The sequence below is a fragment of the Lagenorhynchus albirostris genome, chromosome 13 (assembly GCF_949774975.1).
Source record: "Lagenorhynchus albirostris chromosome 13, mLagAlb1.1, whole genome shotgun sequence".
Classification (NCBI taxonomy): domain Eukaryota; kingdom Metazoa; phylum Chordata; class Mammalia; order Artiodactyla; family Delphinidae; genus Lagenorhynchus; species Lagenorhynchus albirostris.
Window position 1 is genome coordinate 28,046,604 of NC_083107.1, and position 12,874 is coordinate 28,059,477.

General features: G+C 41.4%; 1 protein-coding gene and 1 pseudogene across 1 annotated transcript in view; both read left to right on the forward strand.

Moving 5' to 3' along the window:
- The window catches only part of EXOC6B (exocyst complex component 6B), a 712,247-nt gene that overhangs the window by 684,318 nt on the left and 15,055 nt on the right, over nucleotides 1-12,874 (forward strand). The gene's annotated exons all lie outside the window — the stretch shown is intronic.
- LOC132531867 (NADH-ubiquinone oxidoreductase chain 5-like) lies at nucleotides 1,702-3,600 on the forward strand (annotated as a pseudogene).

Sequence of the window (12,874 nt, forward strand, 5' to 3'; positions counted from 1 at the left end):
TCATCATCATCACTCGATGTGGTAACCAAACAGAACGCCTCAATTCAGGGCTGTATTTTCTATTCTATACACTAGTCGGATCACTTCCACTGCTAGTGGCATTAGTATATATCCAAAACACCACGGGCTCTCTGAATTTCCTAGTACTCCAACATTGAACCCAAGCATTCCAACTCCTGATCCAACGTCTTTATATGACTAGCCTGCATAATAGCCTTTATGGTAAAATTACCCTTCTATGGCCTCCACCTTTGACTACCCAAAGCACACATAGAAGCCTCTATTGCAGGCTCTATAGTCCTTGCAGCCGTATTACTAAAACGCGGGGGCTACAGCATACTACGAATTACAGCAATACTCAACCCCCAGACAGAATTCGTAGCATACCCTTTTCTTATGCTTTCCTTATGAGGAATAATCATAACCAGTTCAATCTGTCTACGCCAGACAGACCTAAAATCACTTATCGCATATTTTTCTGTCAGCTACATAGCACTTGTTATTGCAGCTATTCTCATCCAGACTCCTTGAAGTACGTAGGAGCCACCGCTTTAATAATCACCCATGGCCTCACATCATCTATATTATTCTGCCTAGCAAACTCGAACTACGAGCGAGTCCACAGCCAAACTATAATCTTAGCCCGAGACCTACAAACTCTCCTCCCACTAATAGCCACTCGATGACTACTGGCAAACCTGACAAACTTAGCCTTACCCCCAACTGTTAATCTAATCAGAGAACTGTTCGTAGTTATATCAACCTTCTCATGATCAAATTTTACCATTATCTTTAATAGGAACTGACATTGTAATTACAGCCCTATATTCTTTTTTTTAACATATTTATTGGAGTGTAATTGCATTACAATGTTGTGTTAGTTTCTGCTGTATAACAAAGTGAATCAGCTATACATAAACATATATCCCCATATCTCCTCCCTCTTGCGTCTCCCTCCCACCCTCCCTATCCCACCCCTCTAGGTGGTCACAAAGCACTGAGCTGATCTCCCTGTGCTATGCTGCTGCTTCCCACTAGCTATCTATTTTACGTTTGGTAGTGTATATATGTCCATGCCACTCTCTCACTTTCTCACAGCTTACCCTTCCCCCTCCCCATATCCTCAAGTCCACTCTCTAGTAGGTCTGCATCTTTATTCCCGTCTTGCCCCTAGGTTCTTTATGACCTTTTCTCTATTTTTTTTAGATTCCATATACATGTATTAGCATACGGTATTTGTTTTTCTCTTTCTGACTTACTTCACTCTGTATGACAGTCTCTAGGTCCATCCACCTCACTACAAATAACTCAATTTCGTTTCTTTTTATGGCTGAATAATATTCCATTGTATATATGCGCCACATCTTCTTTATCCATTCATCTGTTGATGGACACTTAGGTTGCTTCCATATCCTGGCTATTGTAAATAGTTCATCCCTATATTCTATATATATACTAATTCCGACGCAACTCAGTAAATACACACACCATATTAATAATATTACACCCTCTTGCACATGAGAAAATGCCCTTATAACCCTCCACCCTCTACTCTTGTCACTAAATCCCAAAATCATCCTAGGCCCCCTGTATTGTAAATATAGTTTAAAAAAAACCCACTAGATTGTGAATCTAGTAACAGAAGACTGAGACTTCTTATTTACCGAGAAGGTATTGCAAGAACTGCTAATTCATGCCCCCATGCCTAACAGTATGGCTTTTTCAGGCTTTTAAAGGATAATGGTTATCCATTGGTCTTAGGAGCCCCAAAATTAGTGCAACTCCAAGTAAAAGTAATAAACCTATTTTCCTCTTTTGCTCTGGTCACACTGCTTATACTAATCATCGCAATTATAATAACTAACACAGATTTCTACAAAAGCAACAAATATCCAACATATGTAAAAAATACTGTCTCATATGCTTTTATTACCAGCCTAGTTCCAACAGTAATATTCTGCCACACAGGCCAAGAAATAATTATTTCAAACTGACATTCAATCACTGTCCAAACCCTTAAATTAACACTTAGCTTCAAAATAGATTACTTCTCAATAATATTCATACCAGTAGCATTATCTGTTACATGGCCCATTATGGAGTTCTCAATATGATACCTACACTTAGACCCTTACATTAATCGGTTCTTCAAGTACCTACTCCTCTGCCTCACCACCATGCTAATCCTTGTTACTGCCAATAACCTCTTCCAACTTTTTATTGGTTGGGAGGGGGTTGGAATTATATCCTTCCTGCTTATTGGGTGGTGATATGGACGAGCAGACACAAACACAGCTGCTCTCCAAGCAATCCTACATAACCACATTGGGGGTATCAGGTTCATTATATCAATAGCATGATTCCTGTTTAACTCAAACACAGGAGACCTGCAACAGATTTTTATACTCGACCTAAATCCCTCAAACCCTCCCCCTTATAGGACTCATACTAGCGGAAGCCAGAAAATCAGCCCAATTTGGACTTCACCCTTGACTCCCCTCAGCAATAGAGGGCCCCACCCCTGTATCAGCCCTGCTCCACTCAAGCACAATAGTTGTGGCAGGAGTCTTCCTACTTATTCGATTTTACCCTTTAACAGAAAACAACAAACTTATTCAAGCAATAGTGCTGTGCTTAGGAGCCCTTACCACCCTATTCACACCTGTATGCGCTCTCACCCAAAATGACATTAAAAAAAGGGTTGCTTTCTCCACTTCAAGCCGATTAGGCCTAATAATGGTAACAATCGGCATCAACCAGCCCTATCTAGCATTCTTACACATCTGCACACATGCTTTTTTTTAAGACCACACTATTCATATGATCTGGGTCCATTATTCACAGCCTGAACGACAAACAAGATATTCGAAAAATAGGAGGCCTATTCAAGGCTATATTATACCTTTCACCACAACAGCCCTTAATATCAGGTGTCTGGCATTGACAGGAATGCCGTTCCTCACCGGCTTGTATTCTAAAGACTTGATCATTAACGCCTGAGCCCTGTTAATAACTCTAATTGCCACCTCCCTCACAGCTGTCTATAGTACCCCAATTGTCTTCTTCACACTATTAGGACAACCTCACTTCTCTCCCCTAACCTCTATGGATGAAAACAACCCCCTCTTAACTAACTCCATCAAACGCCTACTAATTGGAAGTGTCTTTGCCGGATTCATTATCTCCAACAACATCCCCCCAACCACAGTCCCCCTAATAACCATACCCTTACATCTAGAACTAACGGCCCTTGCAGTAACCATCCTAGGCTTTATATTGGCCCTCACCATTAACCTGAACACACAAAACTTGAAATTTATCTACCCCTCAAATACCCTTACATTCTCTAGTCTCTTAGGATATTTCCCCACCATCATGCATCGCCTACCTCCTCACCTGAACCTATCAATGAGCCAAAAATCAGCATCCTCCCTTTTGGACTTAATGCGACTAGAAGACATTTTACCGAAAACCACATCCCTTATTCAACTTAAGTTCCCCAAACTAATCTCAAGCAAAGAAGTCCTTATCAGACTATACTTCCTGTCATTCCTTGTTACTCTCACCTTTAGCACGCTTTTATTTAATTACCAGGAGTAATCATAATAACCACAACACCAATAAACAGCGACCAGCCAGTAACAGTCACCAACCAGGTACCATCACTATATAACGCCGTATTAGATACTGAACAGCTATGAAAGAATAGTCCTACACGCACCCTTCTCCCCACCTCAGTTTAAGAAACAGAACATTGGGCTTCCCTGGTGGCGCAGTGGTTGAGAGTCCGCCTGCCGATGCAGGGGACACGGGTTCGTGCCCCAGTCCGGGAAGATCCCACATGCCGCGGAGCGGCTGGGCCCATGAGCCATGGCTGCTGAGCCTGCACGTCCAGAGCCTGTGCTCCGCAACAGTAGAGGCCACAGCAGTGAGAGGCCCGCATACCGCAAAAGAACAAAAAAAAAGAAACAGAACATTATTATTACCTTTGGAAGTCGGCTTGTGTGTATGCCCATGTGCATGTACATACTCATGTTACTATCATTACTATTTCAAGGCACAATATGTACTTAAGCTAAGTAAAGTTCATTGCTCACAACAGTGGATGCAAAAAGTGTTTTAAATCGCCTTTTTATAATTTCAAGTTTGGAGGACTACTTTATCAAATCTAATGAGTCATCATTGTTTTTACTTTGTAATGTGGATGACGAAGAGCTTGCACGTGATGTGGAGACTTGTAAGTTCTGCCATTTTCTTAATGTTTGCTCATACTTACATTGTTAATATTGTCTTCAATTCATGGTGTCTTTGCAGGGGTATTTTTATTTTATTTATTTATTTATTTATTTTTAAAATTGGAGTATAAGTGCTTTAATTGCAGGGGTATTTTTAAACCACTTATTTATTTTGGCCAGAGAGGGAGGGAGGGTAGTTTAGTTAAAACTCAGTAGTATAGTCCCTAGTCTGCTCACCTAGCAACCTTTAACAAATCACAATATCCCAGAAGGAAACTGGCCCACGGCTCCCACCTCCTTCTACCACATCTATGGCGGCAGCTCCATCCCAAACTGACACCTGCCTGCCTCCCCGCTTCCCCACCCCAACAAGGGGCAACTCAGTCAGCCCAGGGCAGAGGTCTCCCATCCTCCCCTTGAACATGTATGTACAGTATGGTTATTATCACCCTGCAGCAGGATAGATGCTGTCATCAATGAGAAATGGCCTTATAGGACAGTCTCTGACACAATGGAATGCTTGGTGTTCGATTTTTTAAATTTTGGAAATCTTCCCTCAGACACCAACTGATGACAGTGGGAGAGCCTTAAGCCTCCCTATTTTTCTTTTTCTCTTTACCAGAGTAGTCTCAGAGGTGAAAAGTTTAGATAGCAAACCTATAAGCCCACATTTATGAGGCAAATAAATATTTTTCAGAGCGACATCTCCTTTCAGGCAGAGCTGCCGATTTGCAATTGGTCTCTGATAAAGAGCTGAATGAACCCACCTGGCAGCTGGGCTGGAGGGAAATCAGGGATCAGCACAGCCACTGCTTACCCTTTGCCTGCCTGTACTCAGCCAGGGGGAAAAAGAGGAGGAGGGCAGAGCTTTCTGGGAGGCCCCGGTGCCAGCTTATGGAGTGGCCATTGTTGCAAAACTCAGGTATAAGCCAGATCCCTTTAACCTATAGAGATCCAGAGAAACTTGGAACCTCTCCCCACTCCAGCTTCATAGCCTGTGAAATATCCAAAGGCCTCTTTCAAATTTCTGTGAATCCCTAGACCTCCAGTCTTCTTGTTTCCTGGGCTCCCCTTTACACGGTGTAGTTTTTCAGCTTTCTAAGTGTGAAAATCAGCCTTTCTGAGTTCAGAGGGGGAAAAAAAATCATTCACCCAAGCAATTAAGAACACAGTAGATTTACCTAAAGAATGGGATTCAGGGCATGGATTTTTAGGGATTTATATCACATACTACACAGCAAACAGCTTTGAAAAAGTCACTTATCAGGACTTCGTGGTGGCGCAGTGGTTAAGAATCCACCTGCCAATGCAGGGGACACGGGTTCGAGCCCTGGTCCAGGAAGATCCCACATGCCACGGAGCAACAAAGCCCGTATACCACAACTACTGAGCCTGCACTCTAGAGCCCACAAGCCACAACTGCTGAGCCCACGTGCCACAACTCCTGGAGCCCGCATGCCTAGAGCTCGTGCTCCGCAACAAGAGAAGCCACCACAATGAAAAGCCTGCGCACTGCAACAAACAGTAGCCCCCGCTCACTGCAACTAGAGAAAGCCTGCGTACAGCAACAAAGACCCAATGCAGCCAAAAATAAATAAATAAATAATTTTTTTTTTTTTAAGTCACTTATCAGACATCCCAGATCTCCAAAGATGTTTGGGGCCATAATAGCAATAGGAATTCCCTTCTTAACCCTTCTCATACATGTTAGTTAAGTCTCCTCTCTTTAGATTAGCTCCCTGCCTCTCAAGAACCAGAGTAACAAATTCCATCCCCCTTCTCTACCATATATCTTGGCACCTTGGGGATCTTACAGAGCAAGATATTTCCCCCAAACAGGTTTCTCTATCCTAAAAGAATTCCAATGCCCGATGTTAAGATGATGAAGTTTTTGCCATCTCATTATAATCAGAATGGTCTCCTTGAAACCATTTTCTTTCCTTCTTTTCTTTAATTTAGTGGCTATTAGACATTTTACATCTGAGAGAATTTCAGACCACACTGCCCTCCCTGGCCTGGATCTAGAGGCAAACTTTTTCTGTAAAGGACTAGATAGTGAATATTTTAGGTTTTTCAGGCTATAATGGTCTCTGTCACAACTACTTAACTCAGCTGTTATAGCACATAAACAGTCATAGACGATCTGTCAACCAATGAGCGTGGCTGTGTTCCAGTACTTTATTTACAAAAACAAGTGGTGGCTGTAGTTTTCCTGCCCATGATCTAGAAGAAAGCACATAGCAGCTTTGATGAAAACAAGTGGAGAAGCCTCCAGGCTAAAATTCAATCTCCTTAGCTTGTTAGCATATGAGGCCATTTATCATTTGCTTCATTCGTACTGCTTATTCTTAAGGCAGTCCCCACCTACCTGACTCAAGCTTAGATGCCCTTCTTCTGAACTTCCTTTGCACCTTGTTAGAGTACATCTCAGAGCGCTCACATCACTCTGTTATTTACTAGTTTGAGTTCCTCAAGACTAGAGATGTCTTATTCATCCTTTCATGTGCCTAGAAGAATGCCTGATACATTGTTGGTACTCAGTTTGTGTTTGTTAAAATAATTGCTGCTTTCTCTTTCCTGTGTTTGCCTAGATTTCTGTGTCAGGAAGTGCTCCTGAGGATACGTGGGAGGCAGACAGATGGTCTTCTCTGAATGAGAGTGACCCAGCACCAGGGACAAGGCGTTGGGGGAAACTTGGGCAATAAACACAAATGAGTCATTAGTCAAGTCCATGCCTTTTGGTGGACTTCCCACAATTGTCCTCTTGATCTGTCCTCAGCTATTGATAGGAGCTGTTATGTTTCCATATCCGAATGAGAAAAACAGATTTGGTGACTTATCTGGGGTCACGCTGTCAGTTAGGGGACCCCCAGCCTGAGGGTCTTTTTGCTGTGCTAAACTGCCTCTTAAAAGGCACCTGTGCATTAGTGTTTATGAAAAATACTTTAAAATGGTGCGATTGGTTTCATCCTGTCAAAGACTGGGAGTGGACCAAAAAAAAAAAAAAAAAAAAATCTCCTGGCTTAGTGTTCTGTATGTTTACTGTTCTGTTAAGTAAGTAAGTAGACTATGCTTTATATGGTAGCTGTGTTCTGAAGAGGTAGCATATTTAGAATTTTGTCATTTAGATTATATGTTAAGTATTCCAGAGGAGCATGTTATTTGAAATCGTTCTGCCGTCTAACCTGTTTAACATGAAGATTTCTTCTGGAATGTATATAAAGTGCAAGTTCAGATTTCCGTAAATCAAGTTTACTTCAAGGACATACCTACTTTGGGAACACAATTCTCTACAGGACTCAGTGTGCCTGTTCAAAAGAAAACATGTAAAGAAAATCACCCCTGGGGGAAAGAGGTATGGCTATTGTCAGTGTGGCTTTGTGTCTGTCTGTGTGTACCTTCGCTCCTATGGTCCTTTGCTTCCCATGGAATCTTTAAGAGGTGGCTCTCCCTAACATGAGGTAGGCCCCATGCTGCCCGCTAGGAGCCAGCCCAGATGACTCCTTGAAGCCAAACATCTGCTGAATTCCCATTCACTAGTCATAGGATCTTCCCCTGGGACCTTAGAACCAAATATCCAGGGCTGGGTTCCCACTCATCTGTCATAGCTATTATCACTCCTGTTTGATGTTTCCTTCTTCCTCAGACAACCTTCCTTCTAGTGCTGGTCAGAAGGACCCTAGGTTTGGTCTATTTGGAAAGTTTGTTGCGAGAAACACAGATTATAAGTCCTTCCCACCATCTATCCAATGTTGTTCCTATAACATTGTCAGTTTACCTACTTTAATTCTATGTAACATGTTTTTACTGACTACCTGCTAGTAATCTAGCCCTATGCTGGCCCATGCTGTAGAGTAGTCGAAGGAGAAAACATGATCCCCATCCTTGGGAAGCTCCCAGTCTACATGGGTGATGAGGCTCACATCTCAGGAATTAGTGGTAAAGGCGAGAATATATAAAACAATTCTCCTCACCAAAATTAGGCATGATATGAACTGCTTTGGTAACAAATACTAGTCTAGTAGTGGGAACAAGCTGGGCATTCTTCACCAGTCTTTCCATTTTTACTTTCTGAGTTCTGTGGGTAATCCTTTCTGCCTGTGAGAACACAGGGGCACCCTTAGGTTCATTTGCTTGCATATTAATCTATAATTCTCCTTTACCTGTGAACAACTCATCTATTTGAAATCACTTCTACATCTTCTGTTGGAGAAGTATGTATGTTGATATGCATGAACAAGGATCAATGAGTCCTACTTTATCTTAGTATCTCATTTCGAAGGTATTTCCTAGAAGTTTGCAATTGTTCTGCTATTCTAATGCTATCTGCACTCTGTCCAGTTAACTCACTCTCTGGTCTTGGACTAGTTTTCACTTTGACTCATTTGGATTTTGCTAGTCTTTCTTAGCTACCATTGCAAAAAAGAAAGTCTGTTCAGAAGTTTGACCTAGGCTTAGGCAAGTACCTTACCCAAAGGCTGAATCAATGAAGATTTTGAAAAATAAACAGCTATGGTATCTTGGGAAATGTAAACCATCAAGCCATCTCTACCACTTGTCTACTTTGTGATTTTCAGCACTTTGCTCGTCCTTTCTGGGTCTTTGTCCTTCCCTCTCCCCCACCCGCATGAAATCAGAATTGTAATTTGAGTCCTATTAAGCCATGAGCATGTTCTGAAATAACAGAAATATATTAGAGACAGCTTTAGAACTGCCAAAGCCCTAGTTAGAAGTCATATACATAAAAGTCATAGAGGAGGCAAAAAAAAAAAAAAAGAAAACAGATATTCCATCATAGTAGATTGTTTAGTATAACCTGATTCAAATGTCTTTCCTTGTCCTATCCTTTCCTACTTGTACACATTTTTGTATAATAACCAATAATCACATAATTTACAATTTTTATTAACCTATGTAGTTTATAAGATGTCACGTCAACTACTACATGAGTTTAATTCTCCTGTTCCAATAAATACCATAAACAAATAACCCTGTGTTTGAGGTCAAAGCATCATTAATGATTGGTTGAGTTTGCTTTTGATTGAAGTAGCCATAACATTTATCAGTATGTTCTACTCTGAAAATATCTAACACTCCTCTTCCACCAGTTAAATGATAAAATGCCCCCAAACATAATGTCTGATGTGTCCCTTGAAAATGACTTATCTAGTTTACAAAAACCACATGTATATGAATAAATCAAGAATACGATCATTAATAAGGAATTAGCATCTTTTGGAGTGAGTTCTAGGATGACGGTTAAGTGAAAAAAGTAGAAGTGCAAAAGAGTATCTATTGCATGCTACCCTTCAGGTGAGAAAGAAGAGGATATAAGAAAATTCACATGTATCTTCTCATTTGTACAAAAGAAGTAAAAGAAGGACAAACCAGAACCCTGTGAAGGGTCGATAGGAAAGATGTAGAAAGAAATGGGGAGAATAGAACAGCTTAGCTGGGATGAGGAGGGAACGATACTTCTGAGCATACTTTATTTATTTATTTATTTATTTTTGCAGTACACGGGCCTCTCATTGTTGTGGCCTCTCCCGTTGCGGAGCACAGGCTCTGGACGCACAGGCTCAGTGGCCATGGCTCACAGGCCTAGCCATTCTGCAGCATGTGGGATCTTCCCGGACCAGGGCATGAACCCACATCCACTGCATCAGCAGGCGGACCCTTAGCCACTGCGCCACCAGGGAAGCCCCCTGAGTATACTTTTTTATGTAGCTCTAACTCATTCCCCAAAATAAATGATTTAAACCAACCAGTATGTGGTGGGGTGGGGGTCCAAATTGAATACAAGCAGTGAAAAATAAATCTAACTAAATTATGAAAGGATAGCATAATCACACTGAAAGGAGTGAGGAAGAAAAGAACTAAACTAAGTAATTTAAAAACCAGTATTCTGACTGACATAAAGAATCCTAAAGATGCTACCAGAAACCTACTAGAGCTAATCAATGAATTTGGTAAAGTAGCAGGATACAAAATTAATGCACAGAAATCTCTTGCATTCCTATACAATAATGATGAAAAATCTGAAAGAGAAATTAAGGAGACACTCCCACTTACCATTGCAACAAAAAGAATAAAATACCTAGAAATAAACCTTCATAGGGAGACAAAAGACCTGTATGCAGAAAACTATGAGACATTGATGAAAGAAATTAAAGATGATGAGATGGGTTCAAGATGGCAGAGTAGAAGGACGTGTGCTCACTCCCTCTTGCAAGAGCAACCAGAATCACAACTAACTGCTGACCAGTCATTGACAGGAAGACACTGGAACTCACCAAAAATGATACCCCACATCCAAAGACAAAGGAGAAGCCACAATGAGATGGTAGAAGGGGTGCAATCACAATAAAATCAAATCCCATAACTGCTGGGTGGGTGACTCACAGACTGGAGAACACTTATACCACAGAAATCCACCCACTGGAGTGAAGGTTCTGAGCCCCATGTCAGGCTTCCCAACCTGGGGGTCTGGCAATGGGAGGAGGAATTCCTAGAGAATCAGACTTTGAAGCCTAGTGGGATTTGCTTGCAGGACTTTGACAGGACTGGGGGAAACAGAGACTCTACTCTTGGAGGGCACACACAAAGTAGTGTGCACATCAGGACCCAGGGGAAGGAACAGTGACCCCATAGGAGACTGAACCTGACCTACCTGCTACTGTTGGAGGGTCTTCTGCAGAGGCAGGGGATGGCTGTGGCTCACCGTGAGGACAAGCGCACTGGCAGCAGAAGTTCTGGGAAGTACTCCTTGGTGTGAGCCCTCTCAGAGTCTGCCAATAGCCCCACCAAAGAACCAGGTAGGCTCCAGTGTTGGGTTGCCTCAGGCCAAACAACCAACAGGGAGAGAACCCATCCCCACCCATCAGCAGACAAGCACATTAAAGTATTACTGAGCTCTGCCCACCAGAGCAACACCCAGCTCTACCCATCACCAGTCCCTCCCATCAGGAAACTTGCACAAGCCTCTTAGATAGCCTCATCCACCAGAGGGCAGACAGCAGAAGCAAGAAGAACTACAATCCTGCAGCCTGTGGAACAAAAACCACATTCACAGAAATATAGACAAGATGAAAAGGCAGAGGGCTATGTACCAGATGAAGGAACAAGATAAAACCCCAGAAAAACAACTAAATGAAGTGGAGATAGGCAACCTTCCAGAAAAAGAATTCAGAATAATGATAGTGAAGATGATCCAGGACCTCAGAAAAAGAATGGAGGCAAAGATCGAGAAGATGCAAGAAATCTTTAACAAAGACCTAGAACAATTAAAGAACAAACACCTAGAAGAATTAAAGAACAAACAAACTGAGATGAACAATACAATAACTGAAATGAAAAATACACTAGAAGGAATCAATAACAGAATAACTGAGGCAGAAGAACGGATAAGTGACCTGGAAGACAGAATGGTGGAATTCACTGCCACAGAACAGAATAAAGAAAAAAGAATGAAAAGAAATGAAGACAGCCTAAGAGACCTCTGGGACAACATTAAACACAACAACATTCGCATTATAGGGATCCCAGAAGGAGAAGAGAGAGAGAAAAGACCCGAGAAATTATTTGAAGAGATTATAGTCGAAAATTTCCCTAACATAGGAAGGGAAATAGCCACCCATGTCTAGGAAGTGCAGAGAGTCCCAGGCAGGGTAAACCCAAGGAGAAACACACTGAGACACATAGTAATCAAACTGACAAAAATTAAAGGCAAAGAAAAATTATTGAAAGTAACAAGGGAAAAATGACAACATACAAGGGAACTCCTATAAGGTTAACAGCTGATTTCTCAGCAGAAACACTACAAGTCAGAAGGGAGTGGCATGATATATTTAAAACGATGAAAGGGAAGAACCTACAACTAAGATTACTCTACCCGGCAAGGATCTCATTCAGATTCGATGGAGAAATCAAAAGCTTTACAGACAATCAAAAGCTAAGAGAATTCAGCACCACCAAACCAGGTCTACAACAAATGCTAAAAGAAGTACTCTAAGTGGGAAACACAAGAGGAGAAAAGGACCTACAAAAACAAACTCATAACAATTAAGAAAATGGTAATAGGAACATACATATGGATAATTACCTTAAACGTGAATGGATTAAATACTCCAACCAAAAGACACAGGCTCCCTGAATGGATACAAAAACAAGACCCATATATATGCTGTCTACAAGAGACCCACTTCAGACCTAGGGATACATACAGACTGAAAGTGAGGGGATAGAAAAAGATATTCCATGCAAATGGAAATCAAAAGAAAGCTGGAGTAGCAATACTCATATCAGATAAAATACACTTTAAAATAAGAATGTTACAAGAGGCAAGTAAGGACACTACAAAATGATCAAGGGATCAATCCAAGAAGAAGATATAACAATTATAAATATATATGCACGCAACGTAGGAGCACCTCAATACATAAGGCAACTGCTAACAGCTCTAAAAGAGGAAATTGACAGTAACACAGTAATAGTGGGGGACTTTAACACCTCACTTACACCAATGGGCAGATCATCCAAAATGAAAATAAGGAAACACAAGCTTTAAATGACACGTTAAACAAGATGGACTTAATTGCTATTTATAGGACATTCCATCCAAAACCAGCAGATTACACTTT